Source organism: Rhododendron vialii, chromosome 2a (assembly GCF_030253575.1).
Source record: "Rhododendron vialii isolate Sample 1 chromosome 2a, ASM3025357v1".
NCBI classification, from domain to species: Eukaryota; Viridiplantae; Streptophyta; class Magnoliopsida; order Ericales; family Ericaceae; genus Rhododendron; species Rhododendron vialii.
Window position 1 is genome coordinate 33,830,787 of NC_080558.1, and position 12,755 is coordinate 33,843,541.

The 12,755-nt window shown below is 41.5% G+C and overlaps 1 protein-coding gene and 1 non-coding gene across 2 annotated transcripts in view; both read left to right on the plus strand.

Annotated features, from left to right (window-relative positions):
* The window catches only part of LOC131317457 (wall-associated receptor kinase-like 8), a 72,753-nt gene that overhangs the window by 47,158 nt on the left and 12,840 nt on the right, over nt 1-12,755 (plus strand). The gene's annotated exons all lie outside the window — the stretch shown is intronic.
* Nucleotides 12,457-12,563, plus strand: LOC131318320 (small nucleolar RNA R71). Its single transcript, XR_009197643.1, has one exon. It is a non-coding gene; the product is annotated as a small nucleolar RNA R71 (small nucleolar RNA).

Here is a 12,755-nt window from a genome sequence, read left to right on the forward strand (position 1 = left end):
CGAGTGCCGCTACAATCTCCCTAGCAAGGTTATTCTCACGTCTCGGAGGCATCGCGCTACAAGGATTGAAAACATAACACAATCAACGACAATAACTATCAACAATTACAACCACGACTCCATCGTGAGACTAAACGTCCGACTTTCCCAACACAAGCCAACCATGCTTTGACAATCTACATTATCGTAAATGCGATGTAATGCCAATGTACTGACTCCTTAATGCAAGCACACATATCATGTAAAAATTTTGCTATGATTTTGAACCCATGTGTAACGCCCCAAATTTTGGGTACGTTAAATAAAACATTTTATTGAAATAAAAGCTGAGTCTGGCTCTTTTATTACAACAAAAACTTAAAAGAAGTACTTTTATTACAAACGGGAGGGAACTAAGGTTCCTAACTACTGCTCCGCTTGTTCTTCCATCCGGGCTAGCTCTTCGGCTCCAAATGCCTCCAAGGTGTAAAGTTCACCCTGTTCATCTATGAGGTCTGACATATTATACCGGCGTCGCCACCAATATAATAAGTCAGGGTCACCAAAAAGGCAACACCGTGAGCTTAAACGCTCAATAGAATAAACCAAACCCTCTAACCCTTAACTTATAACAATACAACATATAGTCAAAGATTTCCACATAGCATGCTCATCGAACAACAACACATTCGTATACGATAAACTATCAACGTTGGTGTCCAAGATTTGTGAGTTTCTCCTACGTGACTCCTCGTAGACCGTGTCAACATTTTCCACATTTCATAAACATATCACCTTTTCAAAAACTCAATTTTTAACACACCCAACCTCGGTTCCGCCGTTCCGGACTCCCGAGTATCCTCACAATGGTTCCGCCGTCCCGGGCTCCCATTGGCACACATTGCATTGGCTCCGTAACGCGGATAACCAAGCACACACCCAACCTCGGTTCCGCCGTTCCGGACTCCCGAGTATCCTCACAATGGTTCCGCCGTCCCGGTCTCCCATTGGCACACAAAACACACACCACACAAAGGGCTACAACGTCCGGCCACTTTGTGGTTTCCAAAACATTTCACACTTTTCAAAACACGCCCTTTTCATAAACCACAACTTAAGTGTCATGTTTCTACTTCCTTGATTTCCGTGTCTCGTTTCTCATGCATAGACTTCGCGGTGGGACTTTTCACATACGATAACATTCATTGTATTATTCAATCTAACAAGATCATACATTTCAAACTACTTGACATGCTTGAATCACTTAATATCAAACAACATGCATTTCATACATTCTTAAACAAAGATAACCTTATCTACATAAGCTTAGTGATCAAAGTTACTTTCAAATGAACTTATTTTAGAGTTATGGTACAAAACTACTTTATACTTAGGAATAGAGATAAGAAGTTCCTACACTATATTTGGGGTGGACGATAAGAATATTCTACCTTGCTTCTTGGCGGTAGTAGTCGGCTAAGAAGATTCGGTCGTCGTTTTGGATTTTGGCGGCGTAACGGCGTCGGTTTGCTTCGAAAGGAAGAGAGTTGTACTTTCTCTTCCTAGAAACAACTTTCTAACTAACTAAGCTACTTTAAAAGATCTAACGGTGGTTTTGGGAGGTGGTTTGGTGGTTTCTCTCAAGAACACTCAAGAACACTAGAAAACTAGAACTTTGAAAGCAAGAACTTTTGGAATTTCTAGAGAAAAGTGAGAGCAATGGTGGAAGGTGTGAGTTTAAGCTTGGAATGAGCTTCTATTTATAGGCAAGGGCTCTCCCTCTCCCTCTCTCAACCGAATCTCTCTCTCTCTCTCTACAAATTTGATTTCTTTCACTTGTCAAGCTTGATTGAAAGCTTGATGGGTGAAGTTAAGGCTTGGTTGGAAGATCAATGGCTAAATGGTAGGCTTGCATGGCTACTTTGGTCCTTGGATGGGATTCTTGGAAGATTTGTTGCAATGGAGGAGACATGGGTACAAGATTCTTGGTTTAAACAAATGAAATTGGTACAAAGGAGGACAATGGAGGAAGATATGGAAGATATACATCTTTCAAGTTTGAAAAGATGAAGAATCACCAAGTACAAGTCCCATCTTTCTTCTTCTTCCTTCTTTCTTCCTTCTCTCTCTCTCTCCCATGTACTAGCTATATACATATGCATATATATGTACAAACATGTAAGAATACAAATAAACATTAGGTACTTTTGTACAAAAGGGCAATTTAGTCTTTAAGGGTCAAGATTCACTCTTTAAACCAAATAAAAAGGTACCGTACTTTAATTAATAAAATAATGTACTTTTGTACTCCCGAAAATCTTAACAAAATATTAGTTTAATGGGTTAAGTACTTTGGTTGAAAGATGAGCCTATTACCCAATGGTTAATAGAATCCCTAATGGTTATTATCCAAAGGATAATAAGGTACGGGTACTTTAAATACTAAATTAAGTTTTTGGAAAAGACTACATGTCCTTTTTGGAAATACACATGTGATATATATATATATATAGAGTGTTGCTACAGGTACCGAAATTGGGGGACCGAAATCGGACCGACGGCCGCCGGCGGGCCGTCTCCGGCCACCGGACGGCCGATCCGAGCCGTCCAAAAATTCTAAAAAAAAAAACCGAGGGGGCCCGCGCGGGAATCAACGTCATCCGAGGTGTGTAGGGTGCTTGATCGGAGCACCCCTTTTCGTGTGTATATGTGTATATACACACGAAAAGGGGTGCTCCGATCAAGCACCCTACACACCTCGGATGACGTTGATTCCCGCGCGGGCCCCCTCGGTTTTTTTTTTTAGAATTTTTGGACGGCTCGGATCGGCCGTCCGGTGGCCGGAGACGGCCCGCCGGCGGCCGTCGGTCCGATTTCGGTCCCCCAATTTCGGTACCTGTAGCATTTTTGATATATATATATATATATATGTACTTACCAATTAAAATAAGGAAAAGGCTTTTGTCCAATGGGTAAAGATTACCCTAATGGTTATTGTCCAATGGTCCATAGTTACTTGGGTACTTTTATTAGTAAAGTAATTGAAAAGTACTTTTCAAAATAATTATAAATGTCAATCATAGTACTTTGCTTAAATCTTTCAAAATCCTTTTAATATAAAGAAATGGGTTTCTATTATCCACTGGATAATAATCCCCCTAACATTTATCGTCCAATGGATAAAGAATAAAACTAAAACAATAAAAGAAAACAATTAAATCCTTTCTAGTCTAGGGTTCAAAAGGTTCAAAAGGTTCAAGATGGGCAAAACGGTCTATCTACGGTTAGGGAAACGTAACTAGGTGACTTCCTAGTTTGGTTACTCCATCGAGCCGGTTAGAAGCTAACTAGGCTTGCTAGGTAGGGCATATAAGTCAAGAAATGATCCTTGAGGGCTAAAGTGCAATTAGGGTTTCTAGTCGAGAAATACGATGATAAGGCGATTGATTGCTTAAATACAAACCACAAGAAAATCAAATAAGAGAATCAACGAGCAATTAAGAGAAATTAAGAAATTTCAAATAACAACGAGATTTTTATTGAACGAAAAATCGGAGTTGTTACACCATGAGACTAAAGTCTCCCCACGGTCTCAAAGTATTCAAACCTAGACGCTCTGATACCAAGTTGTCACGTCCTCAATTTTTAACATAATTACAAATGATTTTCATAAATAAGACCTCACAATTATTTCGTACGATACCCAAAAGAGTCCAGTATTCCCATTTCCGTAATTGCATTTCAAAGTCCAATAGTTCCCAAAATATTACATCATTGGCTCAACGGCCCAAATTAACTTAAGTATCAAGTGTCAAGAGAGTTAAGAGTTTACAAATATTCCTTAATCAAAAGAATCACAACTTAAGTTACAAATACATCTTTCAAAATAAATTTTCAAAGATGACTAGGTAACTTCGTCGACTAGCTTTCAAAAAGGGGTATGTCCACACTTCAAGCGTTCCAGTCATGCAAGCTGCTGATCCGAGTTAGCACCTGAAAATAATATAAGGTCTGAGCTACACTAGCCCAGTAGAAAAGTCTACGCAAACTCTATATGCAAATGAGATGAAAGATGCCGGTGAAACATAGACTTTCGGATAACAAAGAAGCATGGATAAGACACAAGCACTATATTAGAAATTCAGAACGTAAGCGAACACTTCACTCTTGTCAATTAACCTATCTTTGTCCTTTGAATTCCTTTTTACTCATCTTTCGATCTTCACACATCCACCTTATATGGTTACATTCCAACCGCTTAGTATCTCATAAGTTCCCTATGGATCCTTGATTGGCACACAAGAAATCCTTCACATCGTCACATCACGATATCAATCAAAAGACATTCCGGGAATTAGGACCCTGTATACCCAATTTACATTCCGGGTGATCATGACCCCGTACATCCAATTCTCATTCTGGGTTCTAGGGACCCTGTATATCCGATTCTCATTCTGGGTTCTAGGGACCCCGTATATCCGATCCATGTTCCGAGTGCTCGGGACCCCGTATATCCAAATCACACATTTGGTTTCTAGCTTCAGGTTCAACAAAAATCAACCCTTACATTACATGTTTCTCGTTTCATTAAATAGCTACCCTTTACGTCATCTTATCCTTCACCTGTCCTGAAACTGTCATTAATTCCCTTTTTGGCATTCTACTAACCTTTCACTTCAAGTTAAACCTATACCTCACGCATCAACTACTCACTGCGGTTTTCAGTTCATTTTAGGCGGTAACATATCACATTTTATCCGTAATCCATTAATGTCAATCCGTTGATCCTAGTTTCCGTGATAGTTAACCCAATAAGTTCATTCAAGTCCATTGGACACGATTTTATGTATTAAATAGGTATTATTCTCCAAATAGTAGAAATAATGCGTAAACGAATCCAATAGAGTCGATGGAAGGCTCCAAAAAGTGGTTTGGAAGAACGTATGAAAAGCTGTTGAAAGACACTGTAGCAGCTCAACCACCTACCGGTAGGTGCTTGAATCCTACCAGTAGAAGAGAAGAATTCGGCACTTGACTACCGGTAGGTAAAGAAGTCCTACCGGTAGAAACTGCAAATAGAAGGGCCAACATTTTGAACGAAACGTCTTTGTACTTGGCCTACTACCGGCAGGTAAAGAAGTCCTACCGGTAGAAACTGCAAATAGAAGAGCCAACATTTTGAACGAAAATAGAAGAGCCAACATTTTGAACGAAACGTCTTTGTACTTGGCCTACCGGTAGGCAAACAAGTTCTACCGGTAGGTGGATGAATACGTTGAGCAGCTTGACCTACCGGTAGGTGGAAAGTTCCTATCGGTAGGAAGTTGATACATTGAGCAGCTTTTGAGCTGCTGCAGTACGTTTGAGCTGGTTGAGGGAACAAGTAAGAAAGCTGCTGCAGTACGTTTGAGCTGGGTGAAGGAAAAAGTTCTTACTTGTCCTATCGGTAGGCAAGAAGTTCCTATCGGTAGGAAGAGTGTTTTCCAGACGATTTTTGACAGGATTTTCAGATTTCGATCCAATCTCCATAACCAACAACACAAGCTCAAAAATGATACAAGAACACTCAAATAACATATAAAGAGAGGTAGAATTCCCTACCTCAAGTATCCAAGCCGAAACCAAAGAGATTGAGCAAGCCCTAGCTTCCAGAATCCCAACCGAGCTAAATACACCGAACCGAGCTCTATTCAACGCAATACAAGCCTGAATACGCAAGTAGAAGATGGAGTTGAGGTTGATTGTTGTGGGTTTTGAGTTTGGAGGAGAGTTTTCGGGTGAGAGAGTGAGAGAGATGAAGAGAGCCGAGAGAGAGTCGGGAGAGGGGGAGAGACCGAGAGATGGAGAGGGGAAATAAATCCCCTGCCACACACACACACACACACATATATACACCAAATTACACCGACACCCACATCTCCCACATTCTTGCACATTCACCCACAACCACCATTTTCACATTAAACCATCACTTATCCCTTTATAAAACATTAAAATTTAATAAAGAAACTTATGGGTCTCTACATTCTTCCCACTAAAGTGTCCCCCACATTCAAGAGTATGACAAAAGGTCAAAATACTATGATACTCACACTCGGGGACACAGCGCCGAATCACTTGATCCATGCAATACTTAAAAAGTATCGGATCCTCCCACAAATAATGCCCAACCTGAGAAAAGAATCAGTCCTTATCAAGACGGGACCAATGCGACGGAATCTCACTAGTGGCTAGGTAATTAACAATAAAAGCATACCACGGAGGCCAAACTTGCGACACCTCAAACAATTGCTCATCGGGGAATGAGTCATGAAGAGGCACGGTGTCGCATGAGGAGGATCCTCGACAAGTGGTCGACCACAGAATTTTCAGAACCTTTCTTGTCCCGAATTTCAAAATCAAACTCTTCTAGCAACAGAATCCATCTAATGAGCCTAGGTTTCGCATCTTTCTTAGAAAGCAAGTGACGCAATGCAGCATGATCAGAATACACAATAACCTTAGACCCAAGGGGGTACGACCTAAACTTGTCTAACGCAAAAACAACGGCGAGCAACTCCTTCTCCGTAGTGGTGTAATTCAATTGAGCATCGGAGAGGGTTTTACTCGTATAGTAAATCGCATGGGGAACTTTATCAACCCGTTGGCCAAGGACAGCGCCAACTGCGTAGTCGGACGCATCACACATGATTTCGAAAGGTAATTCCCAATTGGGTGACTGCATAATAGGTGCGGAGGACAGGGCATCTCTCAACTTAACGAAGGCCTTCATGCATGCCTCGTCAAACACAAATGGCACATCCTTGGCGAGGAGATCGCACAAGGGTTTAGCAACCTTGCTAAAATCACGAATAAAGCGGCGGTAAAAGCCCGCGTGCCCAAAAAAGGACCTAATCTGCTTAACAGAAGATGGGGGAGGGAGTTGCAAAATTAAGTCAACTTTGGTTTTATCCACCTCAATCCCCCGCATAGACACCACATGTCCCAACACTATCCCCTCTTAAACCATAAAATGGCTCTTCTCCCAACTTAGGACTAAATTTTTCTCAATGCATCGCTCAAGCACCTTGCTCAAGTTGCGGAGACAATCATCAAACGAGGTCCCAAAGACCGAAAAGTCATCCATAAAGACCTCGAGAAACTCCTCCACCATGTCAGAGAAAATAGACATCATGCACCGCTGAAAAGTAGTGGGTGCATTGCACAAGCCGAATGGCATACGCCGGTAAGCGAAAGTGCCAAAAGGACAAGTAAACGTAGTTTTCTCTTGGTCTGCAGGGTCGACGGGCACTTGATTGCATCTGGAATAGCCATCCAGAAAACAGTAATAGCTTTCGCCCGCTAACCGCTCTAAGATTTGATCAATGAAAGGCAATGGGAAGTTATCCTTCCTAGTCATGGAATTGAGCTTACGGTAGTCAATGCAAACACGCCACCCCGTGGTGACGCGTGTTGGGACAAGCTCACCTCTCTCGTTCTCGACCACAGTTATGCCCGACTTCTTGGGCACCACTTGAGTGGGACTCTGTAACAATCCGACCCTTAGTAGCGTAATAAACGTACGTTTAATCTTGCTCTTATGTTTGATACTCTAGGTTATTACTTGATTGTGCTAGAAAATCTTAAAGGTGCGTCCAACCACTTGATTAATATAGTCGGGACCCCGCTGAGACTTTTAAAACATTCCCTGTATTTTTCAGAGATCGTTTAGTGAACCTACTTTGATTTTGAACCCGATTATTCCTTCCGAACCATGCCAATTTGGTTGGTGACCTGATAATGCACATTTAAACCTAGGATTGGCGCGGATCAAAAAAAAAAAAAACCTAGGATTGGCACGTGGCTATTATGACTCAGCCTATTGTAAGTATATAGCAACAAAACCCACCTCATTGGAAAAAAAAAAAAGAATTAGAAAGGAAGGCATTAGAGGAGAGAGAGGAGGTCACCGGTTGGAAGAAAGAGGAAACCATCGACTGCCGCTTCGATCGCCGACTGCCACCGTCACTTCCGATCATCACTCTCACCTCCAAACCTCTTCTCTACAAGTATATCTCTCATATCTCTTTCAGTTTCTGGATTTAATTTTGTATACACAACATATCAGTGATCTGTCATTCTTGGGACAGCTCTCGGGGTCACCGTTGTTGGGCGATTTCTTACTGTTAAACTATGAATTGGGTTTCAACTTCTTATTAAGATTTAAAGTACATTGGTAGCTTGTTCTTCTACAGTTGAAATCGTTCAAAAACGTTGAGAATTCAATGTACAATGAATTTTCGAAATCTGCTCACCATTCTGAAAATCTGCTGTTGAACCAATTCGTACAGCTTTGCTATCTGTCTGTATCTTCGTCATTATACTTCGAATTTGATTCAAGTTCCTTCATGAGATATAAACTAGACTCAAAGATTGATCTTTGAGCGTTGGAATCACTCAAAAATATTGAAGATTCAATTTATAGCGAATATTCAAAAACTGCTTTGCATTCCGATAGTCTGCTGTTTGACAGATTCGTATAGCCTTGGAATTCATTTAGTTTTTCATTCTTAAAGTTCGAATTTGATTTCAGTTCCTTTATGACATTCGAACTTCATTCTGTTGTGCAACTTTTGACACCAAAATCACTCGAAAATATTAAGAGCTCGATCTATGGTGATTTTTGGAAGTCGGGCTGTTTTGTGTTGTTCCTGTCTGAAAATCAGTCACTTGTTTGACTTCCCATGATGAATCTACTTAGAGTTTTGGTCTCCAACTATTTTCTGGAAATTTTATTGTTAGTTATCTATCATTGTGCGCTAGTTTCACCCTTTTTGGATCTTGAATGAATTATTTATGATTTTTATATCAAGAGGTGTCAGTTTGGGACATTGATTAATCTTGGTACCAAATCTCATGCTATTGTAACAATTTCCTCATCAATTGATGAACTCATGGATGTTTTGTGGCTTGACCAATACCTGTTTTCACCATACATCAATTGACCGAATGTTCCTTGATCGAAAGAGCCTTGTTTTCAAAATCTTGACTTGTAAGTGGGCAGTCGGGTTTGATAGCTACAATTAGGTCATAGTTAGAGCTTATCAATACTAGTATGGCTTGTTAATGATTGTTCATATCTTGGTAAATTAATAGGGGTTGAATTGGAGCCGTGAAGCTACCCGCTTGCTAGCCATCACTCGTCTATACTCTAGTAACCACTGTGAGTATATAAATGCCCTAATTACCTTATTCTCGTAAACCGTCATCTTCTGATAGTTTTAAAAGTATAATAAAAGCTTGAATTAATGTTGTTTACTATTGGCTCTTTACAAAATCCATGGAAAAACGGTATCTTTTGACACTATTACTATCGAAATGGTATATGGATACGGCATCCAGTCCTCAACGGACGATAAAGGAATTGTGGGTATTAGGAGATATAAGGTGATGTTGGAATGTGCACTAGGCATTCATTTGGGTACCATGTGCTCGTGATTTGATATCATTTCACCGCCACCAGCTGGCATTCGGGGTCGCTCCCTGATAATTACTGGTTGATCCATAAGTTTTGAATATTATGAAAATCTGATTTGTTGAACCTCTACCGTTCCTATCTTTTTATGGATAGACCTCTTACGGTCATTGTTGCATGGTTGTCAATGCGCTAATTACCTTGTTTTTAATACATGAGTTTGAACCTTTGCGAATCTTATTAAGCTATGTTTATTCCATGGAAATAATGTAATTTTGGTACTTTATATATTCATATGAGCTTATCGCTTATGAAATTTTAAATCCATTTTTACAGGCGACATGAAGTAAATATGCGAAGGACTTTAGTTATCCTTTGAAGTTTTGCTTGGCCACTTGCGATGTTTCTAGGAGAAAGTTTTGTGGACTACCATACGCTTGGCTAAGAATTGTACATATTTCTTTACTTTCAAACGTTGTAAAAATTGTGGATTTAGGGCTTTGGAGCCTTTCTGCTTTCAGTTGTTAGAAACACGTGTAATTTAGAATGCTCCGGTATGTTGTGCTACAATGGGACAAATAATTATATACTATAGTTTTGAAAATCATAATTTGGTTTATTAAGAGGCCTTAGGAGGATGTTAATCTTCTGGCCGGTCATGTGATATAACCCTCTCTGGGTTGGGTCGTGACAGACTCACCCACTTACTATCCGCGATGGGATATATGACACCTGCATCCAAAAGTTTCACAACCTCCTTCATTACCACGTCCTTCATATTCGGGTTCAACCTCTGTTGCATCTCACGTGATGGTTTGGCATTCTCTTCGCAATTGATGCGATGCATGCACACAAAGGGATCAATACCCTTCAAGTCTGCCACGGACCACCCTATCGCTCTCTTATACTGCTTAAGTATCTCAACCAATTGACCCTCCTGTGTGACAGAAAGGTCAAACGCAATAATAACCGGAAGGGTGTCATCGGTACCTAGAAACACGTACTTGAGATTAGTTGGAAGTGGCTTCAACTCAAGTTTCGGCGGAGCCTCAATAGACGGAGGGGCAGTTTCGTCAGAAAGTGCAGGAAGAGGTTCAAACTGCGCTGTCCACTTTGGAGGTGAATGATTAAGTAACAAAGTCACCTCCTCGATGGACTGATTGATATCATACTCCTCATACCCAAAGTGTGCCAAACAAGCTGCCAACGGGTCATCAGTCAAAATATAAGGCAGTACCTCCTCCACCAAGTCCTCCAGGACATCGACTGTGAAGCAATCTTCCTCCACTGAAGGGTGTTTCGCGGCCTTGTAAACATTAAGCTTAAGGGTCATGTTCCCAAAGGTCACCTCCATCTCTCCACTCCTAACATGAATATTAGCATTCACGGTCGCTAAGAATGGATGGCCAAGAATAATCGGAGTCTGCTTTTTGAGGGTGTGCACCGGTTCTGTGTCAAGGACTATAAAATCAGCCGGAAAGTAAAAATCATTAACCTTGACAAGAACGTCCTCAACTACTCCACGTGGCACCTTAATGGATCTATCAGCTAATTGCAAGGTAACCGATGTGGACTTCAACTCCCCAAGCCCCAATTGTTCATACACCGAGTACGGAATCAAGTTGACACTAGCCCGTGAGTCCAAAAGTGCTCGCTCTATGGCATGCCTCCCAATGACTATATTAATAGTTGGGGTACCAGGATCTTGCATCTTAAGGGGAGCGTCAGATTGGAAAACAGAGCTCACTTGCTCGGTGAGAAGGACCTTTTTAGACACATTGGTTCGGCTTTTCCTCTTTTGAGTGCAGAGGTCCTTCAGAAATTTTGCATAAGTTGGGACTTGTTTGATGGCATCTAGGAGTGGGATGTTAACTTTCACTTGCTTGAATACCTCAAGGGTATCCTCCATAGATACTCCCCTCTTAGGAAAGGGAGATGGTGCATTCAAACATGATGGGAATGGGGCTTTAAGCACATAGGGTGGCACCTTAGGGCCTGATGACACAGAAGTGGGTGATGTGGGTGTGATTGGAGGGGTTCCCTCCTTACTCTGTGAACTCTCCTCCCCAAAGTCATCAGGGTCGGAGGGAGCCAAATGCTCATTCGGCTTCGCTTTCTCGGGTTTGGTTTCGACCTCTCTCTTATTGCGCAAGTCATGATTACCTTAGCATCAGCAAGAGGTGGGTCATGAACCAAAAATTGTCCTCCAGGGGGTTGGACAGGCTAACTAGGCAACCTACCTTCTTCCCTACGATTAAGTGCATTAGCTATTTGACCCACTTGGGTCTCAAGCCGCGAGATGGACTGGGTATTAGAACGCACTTATTGTTGGGTGTCATTTAAATGGTCAAGCGCTGGCAGCACCTTGTCCTCGAAGGATGGATCCCGTGAGGATTGGGTGGGTGCTTGGTGGTTTTGTGAGCGATAGGCAGCTGGATTGAATGGAGTATTAAAAGGCCTAGGCTGCTGAGCAGAGGAGCTGCCCTGCTCCTGCGATCTCCACGAGAAATTAGGAGGCTTGGCCCACCCCGTGTTGTAAGTACTAGAATACGAATCATTACCTGGTTGTGAGAAACCCCCGTGCATTAGCGTATCCTTGTGTAGCATTAACCTGCTCCTCCATAAAAATAAGGAATTGTGGGGCTGCAGGACAATCAGTGATGAAATGGGCCGGACTAGCACATAAAGAACATACATCTTGAGAAAGTGGAGGCTGTGAGGTGACCGGTCCCATACAAAGGAGCTTTTCAACCTTTTCAGTCAGTATTTCGACTTTGGAATTAAGGTCATGAGATGGTTGAATCTCATAAATGCCTCGTGGCTTATCAGAACCAGTAGTGACTAACTTACCTTTCCTCTCAAAAGAAACATTTTGTAGGGACCCTTCGATCATAGTTTCGAACAGTTGCCAGGTAACATCTTCACTCTTAACCATCACAGAGCCTCCACATGAGGCATCAACCATCACTCGATGCTGCGGAAGCAGACCAGAATAAAAACTCTGTACTAGTTGCCACTTAGGTATGTCATGGTGCGGACACTTACGAATGAGATCCCCATATCTCTCCTAAGCCTCATAGAACTATTCATTCTCAGCTTGTTGGAAAGTGGTAATCTCTTGCCAAAGTCTGAGTGTTTTTCCTATGGGGAAGAATTTCTTAAGGAATGCCGCACTCATTTGCGCCCAAGATGTTATAGAATTAGCTGGCAAAGTACTAAGCCAATGTTTGGCATTCCCTATCAAAGTGAATTGAAACAAAATCAATCTCAATGCATCCATCGAAAAATTATGAATTAAAAGTGTGGAACTGAGGGCTTCAAA